This window comes from Mirounga angustirostris, unplaced genomic scaffold (genome assembly GCF_029215605.1).
Source record: "Mirounga angustirostris isolate CCGP_5_RB_7025 unplaced genomic scaffold, mMirAng1.0.hap1 SCAF_8, whole genome shotgun sequence".
Lineage (NCBI taxonomy): Eukaryota > Metazoa > Chordata > Mammalia > Carnivora > Phocidae > Mirounga > Mirounga angustirostris.
The window spans coordinates 10,852,407-10,871,362 of record NW_026991716.1 but is presented as its reverse complement, the minus strand read 5'-3'; the positions used below and the strand labels follow the sequence as shown (position 1 = coordinate 10,871,362).

The window sequence follows — 18,956 nt, the reverse complement described above, 5'->3', positions numbered from 1 at the left end:
TATGATATCTAGTTCATGGAGCTCACAGATTCCTGAAGCCTGTCTAGAGATCCCAGGTTAAAAATCTCTGTTCACCGAACACATAACAAGTGCTATTTTGGGTGTCTGCGGTGCTAGGGAAACTGATATTGTTCACCTTCACTTTCTTCTATTTATAGTTCATCACTCAACTTTTGTGCTCACCCTTCCCTCACCCCCCACATTTGTGGGTGGATAGACCATCAAAATAATGACTAAGAATCCTCACATTGGAAAAAAAGATGGCTGTGTTCTGCTACCTGTGATTTGTTCCATGTGCTAGAACTATGTGACCAAGAGCAAGGCATGGCCAAAGGAGACCAGGGCTGTGTGGGTGGTGGTGGAGGGGAAGGTGTCGTGGAGGTGGTGTCTCAGAAGCTATGTGACGTGGTCAGCTCCGCCATACTTTGTAGCTGCTCAATCACAGGCAAGCTCAGTATAACTCCTCCATGTCAGAGAAAATCGGACCCTGTAGCGTAGCCATCAAATAACTCTGTCTCTTTCATGGATGCTGAGTCAGGACATATGAAGGTAGATAAGAGAGAAATCCTTACTAAGGATCTTCATGTGGCAAAAGATTGGAATATTTAAAATTTGTTCTTTTACTTCTCTGGCACAATGCTCCAATGGAAAGGCAGAAGGTCAGGATGACAGAGTTGAGCTACCCTGGTTTCCTCTTTGACAAGAAAAGATAAAGAATCCATTCATCCAAAGCAGTCGATTACTCACTGTTACCTCTGCCAAGGGAGTTCGTATCACAGAAATGGGGCGACATTTAACTTATATAATTTATCTTTGTCCATATTTCACAAACTCAAGGGAGTATTACTCACCTGCCCCTTTCTCTGCACAGCTCACTCTGTGATACTATAAAATTCCATCATTTCCTTAGCAGGTTTATTCATTCCTGATACATCAGCTCAGTGGAAGCAGGATATCAGTTTTATTCTTAGATAGTCTTGATGATGCATAGACATTCATTTCTATCACAACTGTTCAGATATCTAGTCTTATAGTAAGCATGTGTTATTATCCACTGCTACTTTTTTTTTAAGTTTTTTATTTATTTATTTATGTAGTAATCTCTTTGCCCAACGTGGGGCTTGAACTCACAACCCCAAGATCAAGAGTCAAAGGCTCTTTCAACTGAGCCAGCCAGGCATCTCCCCCACTGGTAGTTTTCCATTTATTCCTATTTGTTCCTATTCATTCATGTAAAGCATAGTGGTTAAGTGCACAAAATCAAGCCAGACTCCTGGATCTAAACTCCCACTACCAATGTTGTTTTGTGATCCTGAGCAAATGGCTAAAGTTCTCTGTGCTTGGTTCTTTATTTATAAAGTGCAGATAAGAACAGTACCCACTTCACAAGGCTGGGGAGTTAGTCCGTATAAAATGCTTAGAACAGAGCTTGGCCCATGGTAAGTGTTCAGAGTTAGCCATGATGATTATTCTCTGTTTGCACAGAGGGTTGCATTCTCAGTACCCACAATGTGTGAATCAACCACTGGTAAAATTGCCATTGATAACTTTCAACTTGGAAGTTATTAAAATACAAACTCGCAGGGTACACTGGTAATGTGTTCTTCAGAACTTCCAACTTCTGAGAAGGCAGGTTTTTGGAGGCAACCATCAAAATCCTTTCCTTTTCACGGACCAAGAAAAGCTCCCCAAAGGACATTGTGTTCACTGGACGCTTTCCATTTGCCAGTCAGGGAAAGGAGATGAGGACAGAATAGCATAGGGGCAATAATCTGGTCTCAGTGGTCTCAGCAGCCATGTGGTGGAGTGGGGCTCACAGAGACCTGGAGCCCTAGCATAACTTCATGAAGGGCACCACTTGGAATCCAGAGACCCATTCTCTTTCATGCACCAGCAAGGACACTGGTTAAGAAAGAGGGTGTCTTTGGGTTCATTTGTTTCCATCCATGACCCAACTTCAGGGGAGACTTCCCCAAGCCAGCTCACAGATAGTTAACCTCCTATATGTCAGACTGAAACACAGGTACATTTGGACCTTGGGAGTAGATTCTGGAAGAGGAGCACGGAAGTCTTGATTCTGCCTGATATTTGTATGAGCTTTATAGACCACAAATTTTGAGATTCTCAGTCACCTACTCACCATCGAGATTCTAGCAAATCCCTTCATTTAAAATAGTTAATTTAAAAGTTTTACACTATAAACAGAAAGGCAAAAGAACAGTAGAATCATTCCAACAATGGGCCCCTCCACTTCACCATGTGTCTACCATGTTATCAGCTTTCAGATACAGACATGGCTGTGTTTATCCAGGGGACACTGGAGTGTTTATCCAGGGGACAAAACCAATGGAGAGGAGGAGGCTCAGATGCAAGAGTACGAGCCCAAGGTGGAATAAGACAAGAATATTATTAGCTTCGGCAAGGGAGGGGACGTTAATTCAAATGAAATATAATGAGCAGAGAAGAGGAGAGGAGAAATTTGGGGGCAGAAGGCAGAAAAATGGATGGCATAGAAGGTAACATGGCATTAGCCTCTTCGTAGAGCAGATAATGAGATCATCGGCTAAGGAGACCTGCAGGTTTGGGTTGGAATCTCAAGAAAGACTGAAAAGATTTAGAAGAGCCTAGCTCCCGTCCTCTTCCTTCTAACTCCACAACGTTCAGAACAATTCCTGTAAAAGAAAAATGTATCAGCAACAAATGTACGCAATGACCTTTCCTTGTCAGCCTTGGGGACATAGCATTAAACCTTTGAATAGACATGATCCTTGCTTTTTTGGAACTTTCTGGTCTAGTTGGAAACTATGGACAGTAAAATTAGGGAGTTATTTAGAAAGATGAGTTCACTGGGGGTTAGCTCCGTTGGAGCATATGTCAGCAGAAATTAGTTCTAAGAAGAATTCAGGCACCAGGTTAAGGCTTATTTACTTTTCCTTCCAAACTAGTGAGTTATTTCTTAGAGGATTTCCCTGCCTCTTACCTCTTTCCAATCCTAGATGACACCACCAAATTAACCATTATCATGGCTCAGCTCCAAATCTGTGAATAGTTCCCTGATTCCTGCCCCTTGGGGGTCAATCGTCTTAGGTTAAGATTGAAGACCTCCACCAGCTAGAATCTATCCTTCCTCCTCTATCTGACTCCTGCAACTATCCATCCCAGTTAAGGTCACTGCCTGTCCTTCAGACCTGTCCTGTCCTTTATCACCTCTTCACTTTGTCCCTGCTCTTCCTTTCATCATGAGTGTCCTCCCCGGGCCCTCCACTCATATTGTTTTATTTCTGCTTGAAAGTTCGACTCTCACTTCTGCCAGGATGTAATCTCTAATCCCAGTACTAGAAGCAACCTCCCTCTCTTCTACATGACCACAGACCTTCCATCGTATTTCTTTTAGGACATTTTTTATAGTCTTCTTTAGACTGTGGTTATTTTTATACTCTCTTCTTCCTACTATATTATAAACCTAAGGGCAGGATTTGTGCCTTATTCACCTTTATACTCCATAATACTTTATACTCCAAGGCAAAATACACTCAGCTAAAGGAAATGCTCTATTAGTATTTGTTGATGTTAATGTCGGGGGGTGGGGAAGGTCATATTAGACTGGAACCTTGGATGTTTCCTGTAAACCTGCACAAACTGGTTCTTATGGATATATTACTTTTTACATTCTTGGAACATAAATGTTCTAAATACATGTATACTTCGTCCATCTATTCATTCACTTATTCATTACTCAGTAGAAATATATTAGATACCTCTCAAATGCAAGGCCCATGGGGATGGGGATGGCACTGGCTCTCGGATATATGCAGTGTATGCATTCATTTATCAATGCTTATGCCATTTTGTTTCCCTTCTTTTCAGACAAAGGGGACCAGAGAGGCATCCCCCTGTTGGCTAAAAGCAATTTGTATTAGCAATGACCTTCATGTAAGTTATGACTATCAGGTCAGAATAAGCCTTGTAAGGCACAGAACCGAACTAGATGCAATTTTAACACTGACAGAAAATACTAGCTTTTTAGACATTCATCCTCTTGTTTGTTTGAAATTTTTAGTATCAATTACCATCCCCCACCCACCTTCTCTCCTCTGTAATTATTTTCCTGGCATTTATTCAATGAAGAGTTTAAAGTCCACTTTCTCAGACTGAAATAAATGATGAAAATTGAAAACCAATGTTTTCCTTCTACTCACGTTAACAAAAAAAGTAAAAAGCCTCTAATTTTATATTTATAATCAATACATAAAGGGGAAACGGCCACAAACAGACATAAACGTAGAGTGTTTGGGGATAGGTTTGTTTTTAAATAATTGGGCCTTTATCCTCTTTTTTTAAAGATGCTGTATGTAAGATTCATTTTAAAAACACATTAGAAAATGTTTTTACAAGATCTGAATGCATCTGAGCTTGATGCCCAGCTAATACGTTAGATGCCCACCTCCCTCTCCTGCCAGGACCCCTCTCACATATTGGGGCCGGGGGACACACAACACAGGCCTGTCTCTTGCTTCCTAAGGACCCATCATATCTCTGCAAGGTCTCTGAGGAGCCAACCTATCTGTGGCTCTTTCAGCCAGGAGTCTCCCGGATCTTTCCAGACTTCTTTGCAAGGCTGCCTGACGCGGTGAATTCATTGCTTTCAGAGCCGGGCGCTCGGCAGGCTCTCTCTCCCTTCCCCTGCCGTCCCCGCTTCCCTCTCTTGTCTCCCACGGCCCATCTGCCCCTCCTTTCCTCCAGCCCCCTCTCCTCGCTGCTCCCCTTTATTTCCCCTCCGCACCCGCGGGGCTTGGCCCTCCCTCCCTCTCTCTCCCCCTCGGCTCGTCTGTAGTTCGAGCTCCCGGAAGCCGCCGGCGACTCTCCCCGGGAGCAGCGTGACTGACCCCGGCTCCGATCCCGGGGGGAGGAGGGCGCGGGAGGAGGGCGCGAGTGGCCGGACTCGGACTTGCGGCGCCGGGGACCGGACCCCGGGACACCCGGCAGGTAACCGGGAGCTGCGGGCGGGCGCGGGCTGGGAGGGCCGGGGGCAGGTGCGGGGGGCGCCCCGCGGCCGGCCGCTCGGAAGTTGCGCCGAACGGGGGGCTGGGGAGGGTGCCGGGACGCGGCGGCGGTGCGCGCGGGCGCCTGCGGGGCCGAAGGGCCGGGGGGCCGGGGGCCGGGGGCGCGGGGCGGGGACGCGGGCGGGGCGGGGGCGGCCGCCCCATCTGGGTCAGCGCCGCGGCGCCCTGCCCCCGCCCTGTCCCCGCGGCGGGCGCCCCGGGGCGGGCGCGGGGAGGCGGGGTGCGCGCGGGAGCCGGCCGGGGCCTAGCCGCCCCGCGCTGCCGCTCCAGGCCCGCCTTAACTTTGGGGGTACTCGCCCGCTGGGCTCCGAGCCTCACGGGGGTGCGTGGGGTGGGGGGGCAGGGGGGGAGGACTGTGACTGGGCTGGATCCGACCACGGCACCTCGATTGGAAAGTGCTGGAAAGACACGGACCTGGCTTCACTGCGGAGCCTGACTAGAGGCAATGAGTCACTTTGAAAAAATGCAAAAGCAACTGAGGCATTGAGGGACAGCCCGGAACAGGGCCTCTCACACAGCTGGGCCCCTGACTGCTTTGGGTAGAGGGCTGTCCGTGCGAGTAGCTGAGTTATCATCACTCTCAGGGCTAACAGTTGCATATGCAGATGGCCTTTCCTTTATTCTCATCCGAGTGGTGTGTGGCATCACAAACAGGCTGCAAGTTTCAGCAGCCTTTGAACTGATGCATTCTGTAAAATGAGTAAATGTGGGTGACTGCGTTTAGGATATGGAACTAGGATCGGGTCCAAACGGCCAAAGCGGAGATGGAACATTTAGCAAAACATCAAGAACCTTTGGTTCTGTAAGTCTTGGGAATGCAGAAGCCTACTGGACGCAGGCACCATAGTTTCCCAGAATTGTTTGCAGGTACTATTTCTTTGCTGCGTATATAAGTTTCTTTTAATTTAAGGAACGTGCCTTAGAATTCTTGGTAAAATATCTGAGCTCACTTAATGTAAGATTATGACAGTGGGATGATCTTTGGGGAAATTGTTCTTATAGACTATAAGCCTCTTGAGGGCAGGGGTAGGATTTTTGGAACTTCTTTCAGCCCCGAAAAGTATTTGAATTACAGCATGTAATGAGCAGGGAGTAAAAGTTTTTTAAAGTAATTAACTCAATAGCTTGAGTGTCGCTGCATCATGACTTCTTGAAGATAAAGTGTATTTTGCAAAGAAAGACCATTCCGTTAATTCCCATATCTAAAAATCCTTAATAAAATTAGAATCAAGGTGTCATATTTATTCAAGAGAAAAAGAAATTGAGAAATCAGGAAGGTGACCATCGAAGTGGCCATGACTGGTAGGAAATAGGTTTTTGGTGCTCATTGTTGAAGTGGCGATAATTGTATGAACTTCAAATTTCAGTGTCTGTAAATTTCAGCCACACCATTCCTTTATGTATTGTCTGTGGCTGCTTTTAAGCTGCAACAGTAGACTTGAGCAGCCTACGGCCATACCACCCTAAACACAGCCCAATCTTGTCTGATCTCGGAAGCTAAGCAGGGTAGGGCCTGGTTAGTACTTGGATGGGAGAACAGTAGACTTGAGTAGCTCCTAAAGAGATCACATGGCCAGCACTCTCTAGCTGCCCTTGGCTCAAAAAATTTGCCAAACCTTACACTATATCCACAAATTTGAAGTTCATATAATTTTCGCCAGTAAAGAAATATTCTTCTTGTTTTTTCAGGCACTTAAAAATGTAAAAATAATTCTTAGCTTGAGAGAGGAGGGGGAGACATAAAGACAGGAGGGAAGTGGGGCGTGTGTGTCCTGTTTTAGGACTTTGCTACTTCAGCCTGCCATGTGATAGTTTGGAGGAGAGCCTTGGAAGGGATTAATGGACCAGATTATCCGAGTGCCTGAGTCCTACCCAAGAGTTGTTACTATCTTCAAGAGTAGCATTAACTTATTTGGGTATTATAGTGTTTTATTTTGTCTTGAATATTTCCTAACGGACATCTTCATGTATGAAGTTTTGTTTTTTATTAATTATGTAACATTTTATACATAAAAATAATATGCCAGTATATGTAAGCTATAGCCATTATGTTCCAATGGCCACCATCACTGCATTAAAAACTAGGGTTTAAGAACCAGACAATTGTGAAAAGATAACCTACAGAATGGAAGAAAATACTTTAGAATTATATATCCAAAAGGGGCTTGTATCCAAAATATATAAAGAGCTCTTACAACTCAATAATAAAAGATAAATAACCCAATACAAAAATTGTCAAAAGATCTGAATGAACATTTCTCCAAAGAAGATATACAAATAGCCAATAAGTAATGAAAAGATGCTCAACATTATTATTCATCAGAGAAGTGCAAACCAAACCACACTGCAATACCATTGCACACCTATAAGATGGCTAGAATAAAAAAATCAGCTGGTAAGGATGTGGAGGAACTGGAACTCTTTTACTCATTGATGGTGGAATGTCAAATGGTGCAGCTGCCTTGGAAAACAGTTTGGCAGTTCCTCGAAAGTTAAACACTAAGTTACCATATGATAGAGCAATGTAACTTGCAGTATATATATCCAAGAGAAATGAAAGTATATGTCTGCACAAAAATCTATGCACAAATATTTATACCAGCACCATTCATAATAGCTAAAATGTGGAAGTAACCCAAATGTCCCATCAACTGATGAATGGATATATAAAATGTGGTCTATCCATAGGATGGGATAGTAGTTGGCCATAGAAAGAAATGAAGTAGTGATCCATGCTAAAACATGTGTGAACCTTGAAGACATTATTCTAAGTGAAAGAAGTGAGTCACAGTAGACCACAAATTGTTTAATTCTGTTCCTATGAAAACGTCCAGAACAAGGCAATCTATGGAGACAGGAAGTAGATTAGTGGTTACTTAGGGCTGGGGTTTGAGGGTAGGGAGGTGATTGTTACAGGCTATAGGGTTTTTCTTTGAGCTGATGAAAATGTTCTAAGATTGACTGTGGTGATGATTGCACATATCATTGAATTGTACACTTCAAATGCGTGAATTGTCTCCTATGTGTTATATCTCAATAAAGCTGTTAAAGAGAATACACAGAAACTAGGGGGGGAAAGCCCCACTATGTTGTTACCTGTAGTTGATTCTTTGTGTTCTTCTCTTGTGCCATTCCCCATATCCTTCCAACCCTGAATTTTGTGTCAAGCAATCCCTGGTTGTATTGTAAAACTGTTTTATGACATATGTATGTATTCCTAAACAAGGGGCTGTTTAGGTTTTCTTGGTTTTTGACTTATGAAAGGGGTGTATATAATCTCACTTTAAAAAAACTGAACATTACGTTTTTAAGAATTGCCCCTATCGTTGCAGATAGCTGTCTAGCACTTGTTGGTGAATATTGCACAATGCGTTTATCCATTCTCTTGTTGGTGGGCATTTGGGTTGGTTCCCATGTTTTGCTGTTACAAAGGGCGTTGCTATGAAGAGTTTTTTCTGTGTGTCTTGGCACAGATGTGCAAGTGTTCTTCTGCGTGAATGTGACTGTATCATATATTTTAATGACTGCATCATATATTTGGAAAGAAAAAGCTGATTATTCCTCTGACATATACATTAATGGTGTATCTCCAGCTTCTTCATTCCACCAAACCAAGTGAATAGAACTGAGATCCTGTCTTCTCATTCCATTAGATTCTCATTGCAATATCTATTATGTGATGTCCCAAGAAGTGTGGAAAAACATGAGTCTAAAGCTGTACAGCTGAATTTCACAGCAGGACCAGGTACCCCATGAGCATCTTCATTGGGGCAGAGAACCATTTTATTAAGTCAAAGGGACATGACTTTCAGCAAGGTCCATAAGTGGTTTCTAAACCTTACTAACATTTTCCTTGTATGTGAATCCCTGCTGACAGGCCAGTATTTATAACATGACTTAGTTTGGTTATTCTGGTAACAACGAGCCAATTGGAAACCTGGTGTTTTAGCCTTGGGCATTTTCTAAGCCTGCCCTGATTCAGGCTGTGAGCCTTTGGATTTCATCCTGGGTATTTCTAATTGTACTTAGGAAGATAGGAAGCTCTGTAAGGTCAGAGCAGGCCATTGTAAGGGATTTTCTAAGGTTTTTTTCTGTTTTAATTAGGGTAAAATATACAACATAAAATTTACCATTTTAATCATTTTTAAGTGTACAATTCAGTACATTCACAAAGTTGTGTGACCGTCACCACTCTGCATCTCCAGAACTTTTTAATCACCTCAGACGGAAACTCTGTCCCCATCAAATGATAATCCCCCATTCCTCCCTTCCCGGGCCCTGGCAACCAGCATTCTACTTTCTGTCTCTAGGGATTGCCTGTTCTCAGTGCCTCATGTCTGTGAAATCACGCAATATTTGTCTTTTACATGAGTTTTATGTCAGGGAAATTGCATATTGTTTTGTTTTTCTTAAGTAGACCCATTTCTCACTTATGGAGAACATCTTCTTTTACTGAGCAGTTATGTAAAGAAGACGGTTTCCTTTTCAGGATACAGCTCTATATGGGAATGGACATAGCAAGTGTTCTAAAACCAGAGGGAGGGGCGCCTGGGTGGCTCAGTTGGTTGAGTGTGTCTGCCTTCGGCTCAGGTCATCATCTTAGGGTCCTGGAATCGAGCCGCTGTTCAGTGGGGAGTCTGCTTCTCCCTCTCCCTCTGCCCCTCTCCCCTCCTCGTGCTCTCTCTCTCACTCTCTCTCAAATAAATAAATAAAATATTTTTTAAAAAGAGCAGGAGAGTTCTGGGAGTCTGGAAATTGAAGCCAGGTGGTCTCCATGGCAGTACTGAAGAGGGGGTGGTCCCTGGAGAAGCTAGATGCTAGAGACAGCCGAGACAAGTGCAGTAGGACATAGGCAATGTTGGTTGTCTTGTGTCTATATTTGTACACATTATAATGAGAAAATAACCCTTATTACTTTGTTATCAATCCATGTGGAAATCCAGAGAAACTGTGGGATCTGTTGATTATTTCTTCATTCCCCTATGTCGGATGACTGTTGTATGTCCAGCACAGTGAAGGTCACTGGGGATGCAAAGAGGACTATCAGTGAACGAAGATATAAGGAACAGGAAGTGCTGCAAGCTATGCACGTAGGTCTCAAAGGATCTACTAAGGTTGTAGTCATCATTAGTTCCAACCTGTTTCTATTTAGTTTTATTCAGAGAAGAATCACTGGATTTTTTTAAAAAGATCTTTAAATTTATTTTAGAGAGAGAGAGAGTAAGCACGAGCGAGCACAAGGAGGGGCAGAGCGAGAGGGAGAGAGAAACTTTGGTAGACTCCATGCTCAATGTGGAGCCCGACGTGGGGCTCGACCTCAAGACCCTGAGATCATGACCTGAGCTGAAACCAAGAGTCAGACGCTTAACCAACTGAGCCACCCAGTGGCCCCAGAATCACTGGATTTTTATGACATAAATTGATTACTTTACTCTAAGGCAACAAGAAATAGTCAAGATGGATCACACTAAGAAAACTAGCCAATTGGATTTTCCAGAACCAAATGCAATAGGCTTCATAATGGTGAAAGCATATTTTAGTCTGATTATAGCCTGATGTGTTGTGAAGGCTGTCCGTTCTATGTATTCTCAGTTTAGAAGCTCAGAGCATGTAGGTAAGGGGCTGGTGAGATATGAGGGTGGTCTTTTCATCTACTGAACACTGTCTGGGACTTGTGCTCACATCTGTCCAGTGACAGGTCACCCCGATATCTGGCCTTGTGAGAGTAGGTTGATGGAAGAAGAGTCCATCCAATTGGTTGTTTGGCGTTCGGTAGACCACATGCAGACTGTTTCTCCTGGTATCATCCTCTAGGATGCTGGAAGCTGTGGCTGGAGATTTTCAGGGGTCCAATGCAGGTTCACAAGTGTTTAGCCAAAGTTCTTAAACTTGCAATTCTGATTCCTCCTTAATTTCCATTTATGCTTCTCTGTTTCTCTGTGCTCTCGTGGTGCTCTCTGCTGTTCAGAGTTCCCTCTGTGGACAGCCCTCCGACCCCCCTTCTTCTGTCCTGCTTCAGAATGGCCTTTGTCCTTCCCTCAGTGTCTCCTCTGAGTGGAAGGTGGACGATTATCTAATGAAAGTCACTGAAACCTTTGAAAAAGAGGTTCGCTAATGCTGATGAGTCTAGGTAGGCTAGAATTAGGGGTGGGACTCATTTTCGTGCTTCTTACTTTAGGCCAACAACCTTCAAACTGTGTCCATTACCTGTATTCAAAGACTTTCAATCCTCTTCCCATGGCCTTTCTTCAGAGATGAGTATTCTTGAGAGCAGGCGAGCCACAGAGAGGCAGGCTCTCTCTCTTACCTTCTTTTCCATAAGCACCTTTCTCTCATTTTACCTAAGAAAAACCTGAATCTGTAATCCATCTTCCTAATTCATTTTACTAAAAAGGCCTATTTCTAACTTGTTTTTTACTAAATTGCACTGTCCAAGGATATCAACATCTAGGGAGTGGGGAAGGCAGACAAGGGGGACATTTCAGAATATCAGCTTTAGGGGTGAGAAAGTGAATGATACCAATGCCCGGACATCGCAAATCATGTGTTTTCTAAATCGCTGTTAAAAAACAAACAAACAAACAGACATACACACAAAAAATCCTGAAGATTGATCTAATCAAATTGTAAACTGATATTAAAGGATAAATCTAGAAAAGGATGAAATCAGGACTCTCATGCAAATGAAAAATGAACATTTTTTTAAAGATTTAATTTATTTATTTGAGAGAGAGACAGAGCACAAGGAGGGAGAGAGGGAGAGGGAGAAGCAGACTCCACGCTGAGTGGGGAGTCCATGTGCAAGGGGCTCAATCCCAGGACCCTGAGATCATGACCTGAGCCGAAGGCAGACACTTAACTGACTGAGTCACCCAGACACCCCAAAATGAACGTTTTTAAACATACTAAAAAATGAGAGAGCCGGAAAGGTCTACAGTCAGTTCAAAGGAGACCATTGATAGGAAGGTTGAAATGAATTTGCTTAATTGCTGTTAAACTGGCTTCCTCCACAGTGGGAGAGGAAAGTCAATTGAACTTCCACAGGATAAAACTTATTTACGTGCTTATAGACAATAATGACCTGCTTTCCGATCAGCTTTTTACAAGTTAACTGCTATGTCTGCAGAGTTGTAAATGGCCCTCATCAAAGACAGTGAATGGCTGAGATAAGCCAGATGGATGAGTAGATAGGGCTCTCACTAATCAGTCTTCCCGGTTTCTCTTTACACTGATGATTCAAATAATTTTTGATATTGTTTCACCATGTGATGTTTAGTATACTCAGGAGTTCAAAGATCGGAGTGACGTTTCTATGACAAAATGTCACCCACTCCCATCTTCTCATTTATATGAGCATAGTTTCCCAGCATTTACTTTGATAAAAACAGAAATTGATGTTCAACCTTGACTCATTCTAGTAATAAATTTACTCATCCACATATGCATGAAAAAAAATTGAAAAATGAAAGTGCTCAAAAGAGAGGGTTTTCCAATAAAAATGACTTTTTATGTACATTTAGTAATTATTTGTCAACATTTGTAATATGTGTGTTGTTTTGATAAGTGGCATTCAGAGTTACAATGGTAACAATCAGAAGAACATTTTTTTTGCCATTGAATTTACATTTAAGTTTATAAACATAGTTTTGATGCAGAAAAGTATGATAGAATAATGAATAAAAGACATTAAGGCATAAAATAAATAAAATTAGGATAGGGCGCCTGGGTGGTTCAGATGGTTAAGCGTCTGCCTTCGGCTCAGGTCATGATCCCAGGGTCCTGGGATCGAGTCCCACATCGGGCTCTCTGCTCCTTGGGAGCCTGCTTCTCCCTCTGCCTCTCTCTCTCTGTCTCTCATGAATAAATAAATAAAATCTTTAAAAAAAAAAAAAAATTAGGATACATTTCTATAGGGCAAGAAGAATGGAAACATAAGTTCAAGGAGAAACTGTAATTATGCAAAATTTGTGACTGTCAAAAAGCAGCCTGTTCCTTTATTTTTTGAAATGAATATGAATTTCAGTGGATGAGAATGAGAAATAATTTTATTTTTCCACATCAATATTAACAGAATGCTAAAAGTTACATTATTTGCAGCCATTCACATTTTGGTGAAATTTTTTAAATGTCAATCTAAAAGTGGGCAGGAGGGTTTTACAAAACGCTTTCTGGATATTTACAAGTGAAAATTTGGAAATCCCTTTTATAGCCTATCCTTCCTCTGTTTTCAGACCAAAAATCAAGGGTCAGAAATATGGCAAACCCTTTCTGCACGATTAGCATTGGTAAAGGAACCAGTTTGTTAATTGACAGAGTTCTAGTGACTCCTGGTTCTGCTAGATTTAGGGGCGACATTTCAGAAGGAAAGATCCTGATGCTTGTGACACCTCTCAAAAGGGAATGCTAGATAGCCCATCAGGTTTTATTTCTTTTTAAGCGGTTATATCTTCACTTTACTCATCTTTCTCGATCTCCCCTTTGGAGGCACTCACTGTAAATTGTGTGTGTGTGTGTGTGTGTGCATGTCTGTGTATAATAACCCCAGACAGATAACACTGTTTGGATCTGTCGACATGTAGCTTTCATCAAGTTTGGGAAATGTTTGCCCATTATTTCTTCGGGTGTATTTCCCACCTCAATCTCTTTGTCCTCTCCTGGGATCCCAAGGACACTGTCTTAAATAATTATATATAATAATTTAATACAGTGTATTAAATATATATATGTATATAATATATAAATTATTTAATATTGTCCCACATGCCTCTGAAGCTCTGTTCATTTTTTCATTCAATTCCTTTTCTCTCTGTTCTTCAGATTGGATAATATCCATACCACCAAGTACTTCCCATGGCAATCACCATCCTGCTGTTGGGTCATCCAGTGCGTCTTTTGCATTGTATTTTTCAGCTCTAAAATACTCACTTGTTACTTTTTTATAGGTTCTGTGCCTCTGCTGCGAACTTCTGTTGTTCCATTCATTTTAACAGTGTTTGCCTTTATCTCTTGGAGCATAGTTAAAACAACTCCTAGAAATCTGTCTGATAATTACAACACCTGTGTCATTGGGGGCTTGCCCTTCGTGGATTGTCTTTTCTCTTGAGAATAGATCACATTTTCCCAGTCCCTTGCATGTCAAATATTTTTGAGTTGGATTCTGGGCATTTTAGGTTTTGCGTTGTGAGACTCTGGGTCCTTTTGAAATGCATAAATATATATTTTTTGTTTGTTTGTTTGTTTGTTTTGTTTTGTTTACCAGGCAGTTCTTCTGTCTTGCGTTCTGTGAGCAATGGTTCCAACATCAGTGCAGTTTTACAAACCTTTGTTATGCTGCTTTGGGTCCCGTGGAAGCGCTATTTAGGGCTAAGTCTGGGACTTGAGCTGTGACTTCTACTGCAGCTCAGATCTCAAAGCCTCTGGATCCGTCCCGCACATGCGCAGGTCCGGGGCAAGACTGAGGCTTGTGCTGGCTCATGCACAGAATCAAGGGATCCCCTTCTGAAGCTCTGTCTTCTCTGGGATTCCTGTCACACGGTCCTGCCCATAAGAGTCCCCCCCCACACACACACACCCTGGGCTTCTGGCCAGAAAGATTGGGTTTCTCTTGTAGTTTGAGCTGCTCACACTGCCATGGAATAGTTCCCCAAGACCAGGGCCATCCTCAGGGTTGAGCAGTGAGAAGAAAGGAGGACGAAAACTTTCATAGGGATTCTCCCCACCCTCTGGACCACAGGGACCTCTTTCCCCTGCTCCCCTGGCAGTAACGCGGGAGAAGCTTTCAGTTGCTTATGCTGCTGAGGGCTGATCTGTGGAGCAGCGCTGTGCCTGCAGCCACTCTTGGGAGAGGAAAATGAACCCCCACCCCCGTCCCCCACAAACCCCTGGACTTTCTATACATTTTTCCATGACAGGGTTTCCTTTCCAGGTCTTCTGGCCAAAAAGAAGAGGGTTGTCTCAGAGATTTGGTTGCCTGAACCCCCTGGGTATTTCCAACTTTGGGTCAACCCTGGAGAGAAAAGAGAAAAAAAAACCCAGGAACACATTCTCAATTAAGTCTCCTTTTCAAGTTTTGATCGCTTTCCTCAGTTCACCCACTATTATTTCTCTTTCCGAGTCGGGGAGTTGCTTTTTGAGTTTTGAACGCAGTCTAGAGACTTCCCTCTTGACCCGCACTGGTAGCCCCCTCCTCCTTTTGATGCCTTCCCGTGGCCCCTTTCCCTGTGGCCCCCACACCCCACCATCCTCTTGGTTCTGCGTCGCCCTCTTTCTCTGTATCCCCTTTACTTTGGGCTTCCCAGTCCAAAGAGCGGGGGGGAAAAAAAGAAGAAGAAGAAGAACCTGCAATCTTTTGATGGTCCACAGCTCTATTTGAAAACATCAATTTTGTTACAAGTAATAAATCAAAGTCAAGTATGAAAGTAGACCCCGGCGGCTGGTGACACATGAAGAAGCAGAAGGGAGTTGCGGCCAGATCCATCACCTGGCTCTTCTCAGTCAAATGATCACACTCGCATTTGTTACAAATGTCCATGCACAAAATTGGCCCAGTTCTTGAGAACTGATCCTTGGGGGTTTTCTTTTAAGAGAGTTGCTGAATCTGCTCTTCAACCGCATATAAATCTTCCAATGAAGGCCAGTAAGTTTTGAGATCGGAAGGAATTTCAGCAAACCTTCTTGTCTTCGTTATTCCTGAGAGACATGGTATTCTTAACACCGCAACAGCAGGGTTTAGGGAAGTGAGATATTTTTAGTCAAGTGGTGAGAAATAACTGACCACATAAATGCTCTCCCCTTTTCTGCTTTCATTCACTAAGTGTCTCTGCAGTTTAGATGTGCTACGGTCTAACCTTCGAAGGGTGGTGTGTGAGATGTCTGTCCCCGGTCACTGTGTTTGGGGGATTGGAGACGTGGTGACCCGTGCAATCACGAGCGCACATTGGATGCACGTCCCTGTGAGGAGTGCTGGGGAACATTCAGAGATAAATTATAATAACAGTGACACTCAGGTATCATTTTCTAGTTCACAAAGCTCACCTCATCATCTCCTCTGAGCTCTCCAAAAAATCTCATGTCAGTTGTCATTATTAGGTAGGTAATACTTATAATTCCACCCCAGGAATTATAGCCCACCCTCTGGGCTTTTCCATTCCCTACTTGCAGTCACCAGCTGTCATCCCATAGGTACTTGGAACTCAGTGTCTAAAACTGAGCTCCGCCCCTTTGCCGGCCACCTGCAAGCCTTCTCTGGCTTAGCACCTGCACCCCACCCCCGACCCTAAGGGGAGGCATCCAAGACGTCCTGCCTTCTCTCTTCCCCTCCCAGCTCTGCCGATCCGTGTGGCCCTATGTCAGATCTCCGGCATTCGCAGACATTGTCAGACCTTCTCCAATCCTCTGGCACCTTGTAGCCAATTCCCACATCTCCCCTCAGCCGTATCCACCGCTCCTGCCAGCTATTCGTCAATCCCGGGTTTTCCCGTGGGCTCTTAGCTTCTGGCACACAGTGAATGCTCAGAAGATAATTTCTAGCCGTAATGCCTCTGTGCCTTGGCACGTGCCGGGTGTCGGCTCAGGGATGCGTTTACCCTTACTTACCTCTCTTCTTCCAAACAATGCTTTGAGAAGGCAATAATGCTTCTTCATCCTTTGAGATTCCGCTTAGCGCCTAACTCAACTTTAAGAGCCTCCTTACTTCCCAGGGCTCACTTGAGTACCCACCCTTCTCGACCCCCACCCCCATGCCCACATGCTCCGGCAGCATTCCTGTGCACTTCTATTATAGGATTTCTCAGAGTGTGGGTCCTCTTACTCTGAAGTGTGCTTCTGAGAAATGCAGATCGCTGGGAATATGCAGAACAGCTGATTAGGATTGCTGAGTGCGAGGCCCAGGAATCTGTATTGTGAAGCCACCCCCCTCCACTTCTCCCCAGCGATTCCTTTTTTTTTTTTTTAAGGTTTTATTTATTTATTTGACAGAGACACAGCGATAGAGAGGGAACACAAGCAGGAGGAGTGGGAGAGGGAGAAGCAGGCTTCCTGCAGAGCAGGGAGCCCGATGCAGGGCTCGATCCCAGGACCCTGGGATCATGACCTGAGCCGAAGGCAGATGCCTAATGACTGAGCCACCCAGGCCCCTCTTCCGCAGCGATTCTGATGCAGTTGGAACCACAGCTCGCCTCTGCCGCCTGTCTTGGACCCTAACTGTGGCCTCTCAGAGCAGTCTCTGGTTAAGGTTCATTACCACCTAGGTCTTCCCTGAGAGATGAGAACAGCAAAGTCATTCAGATTTAACTGGTTTTCAACTATATCTTCGTAAAGAGGAGCAGTGCCCCTGACCCTTGAACAACACAGGTTTGAACCTCGCAGGGCCCCTTGGTGCGGATTTTTTTTCAGTAAATACGGTACACTGCTGTAAATTTAGTTTCTCTTCATGATTTTCTTAACATTTTCTTTTCTCTAGCTTACTTTATTATAAGAATACAGTATATAATGCAAGATACAAAATATGAGTTAATTGACTGTGAATGTTATTGGTAAGTCTTCCAGTCAACAGTAGGTAAGGCTTCCAGTCAACTATGCGTAGTGAAATTTTGGGGGGAGTCGAAAGTTATATGAGGATTTTTGATTGCATGGAGGTGTTGATGCCCCTAACCGCTGCATGGTTCAAGGATTAGTTGTACTTCTTTGTTTTTGAAAGCTTTATCGAGGTACAATTTTGCATACCATAAAATGCACCCATTTTAAGTGCACAATTCAATGATTACTAGTGTATTTCCAGCATTGTGCACCTGCCACCATGAACCTGTGTTAAATCATTTCCCTCACTTCAAATAGAAATTTTGTGCCTGTTTGTACTCACTTCCCATTCCTATCCCCAGCCCTAGGCAACCACTAATCTACATGCAGTCTCTAGACATTTGCTTTTTCTGGGTAATCATATAAATGGAATTGTACAATACCTGGTCTTCCGTGTCTGGCTCTTTGACTTAACATAATGTTCTTTTTAAAGATTTTATTTATTTGACAGAGAGACAGAGAGAGAGAGAGCGCACAGGCTCGGGGAGCGGGAGAGGGAGAAGCAGGCTTCCTGCTGAGCAAGGAGCCTGATACGGGGCTCAGGGCTCGATCCCAGGACCCTGAGATCATGACCTGAGCCGATCAAGACACTTAACCATCTGAGCCACCCATGCGCCCCGTCACTTAGCATAATGTTTTCGAGGTTCATCCATGTTGTAGAATGTATCAGTACTTCTTTCCTTTTTCCTGCTGAATAAAATTCTGTTGTGTGGATGCATTTTGCTTATCCATTCCATCCGCTGATGGACAGATGGGCAGTTTCCTTTCATGTTTTGGCTATTATGAATGATGATGCCATGAACATTTGTGTGCAAGTCTTTGTGCGTGTGGACATATGTTTTCACTGCTCTTGAGTAGATAACTACGAGTGGAATGGCTGGGTCATATGGCAAACGTATACTTGACTTTTGAAGAAACTTCCAAACTGTTTCCATAGCAGCTGCACCATTTTACTTACTTCCCACCGGAAGTGTAGGAAGGTTCCGATTTCCCCATATCCTCACTGGCACTTCTTACCGTTTGTCTTCTTGGTCACAGCCATCCTAGTGGATGCAAAGTGGTATCTCCTTGTGGGTTTGATTTGCATTTCCCTGATTATGTACTGATGTCGAGCATGTTCACATATACTGCCGGCTATTTGCATATTTTCTTTGGAAAAATGTCCATTCAAATATTTTGGTTATTTTTATGTTGGAGTTTTTGTCTCATTTTTGAGTTGTAAGAGTTCTTTATATATTTTGCACACAAGGGGAGCAATACGTGTATTTTATGGAGGGACAGAAGGTTCCTGGAAACCCTTCCCAGGCTGTGGGAGCC

At 43.6% G+C, this 18,956-nt stretch overlaps 1 protein-coding gene across 2 annotated transcripts in view; it reads left to right on the top strand.

Annotated features, from left to right (window-relative positions):
* Positions 1-4,621: 4,621 nt before the first annotated feature.
* CAP2 (cyclase associated actin cytoskeleton regulatory protein 2) overlaps positions 4,622-18,956 on the top strand; it is a 138,513-nt gene continuing 124,178 nt past the window's right edge. Inside the window, exon 1 of one of the 2 annotated variants that reach the window (XM_064597138.1) lies at positions 4,622-4,986. The gene's annotated coding sequence lies outside the window, so the exon portion shown is untranslated. The remainder of the gene's footprint in view (positions 4,987-18,956) is intronic. The other variant, XM_045866328.3, reaches the window with a different exon arrangement.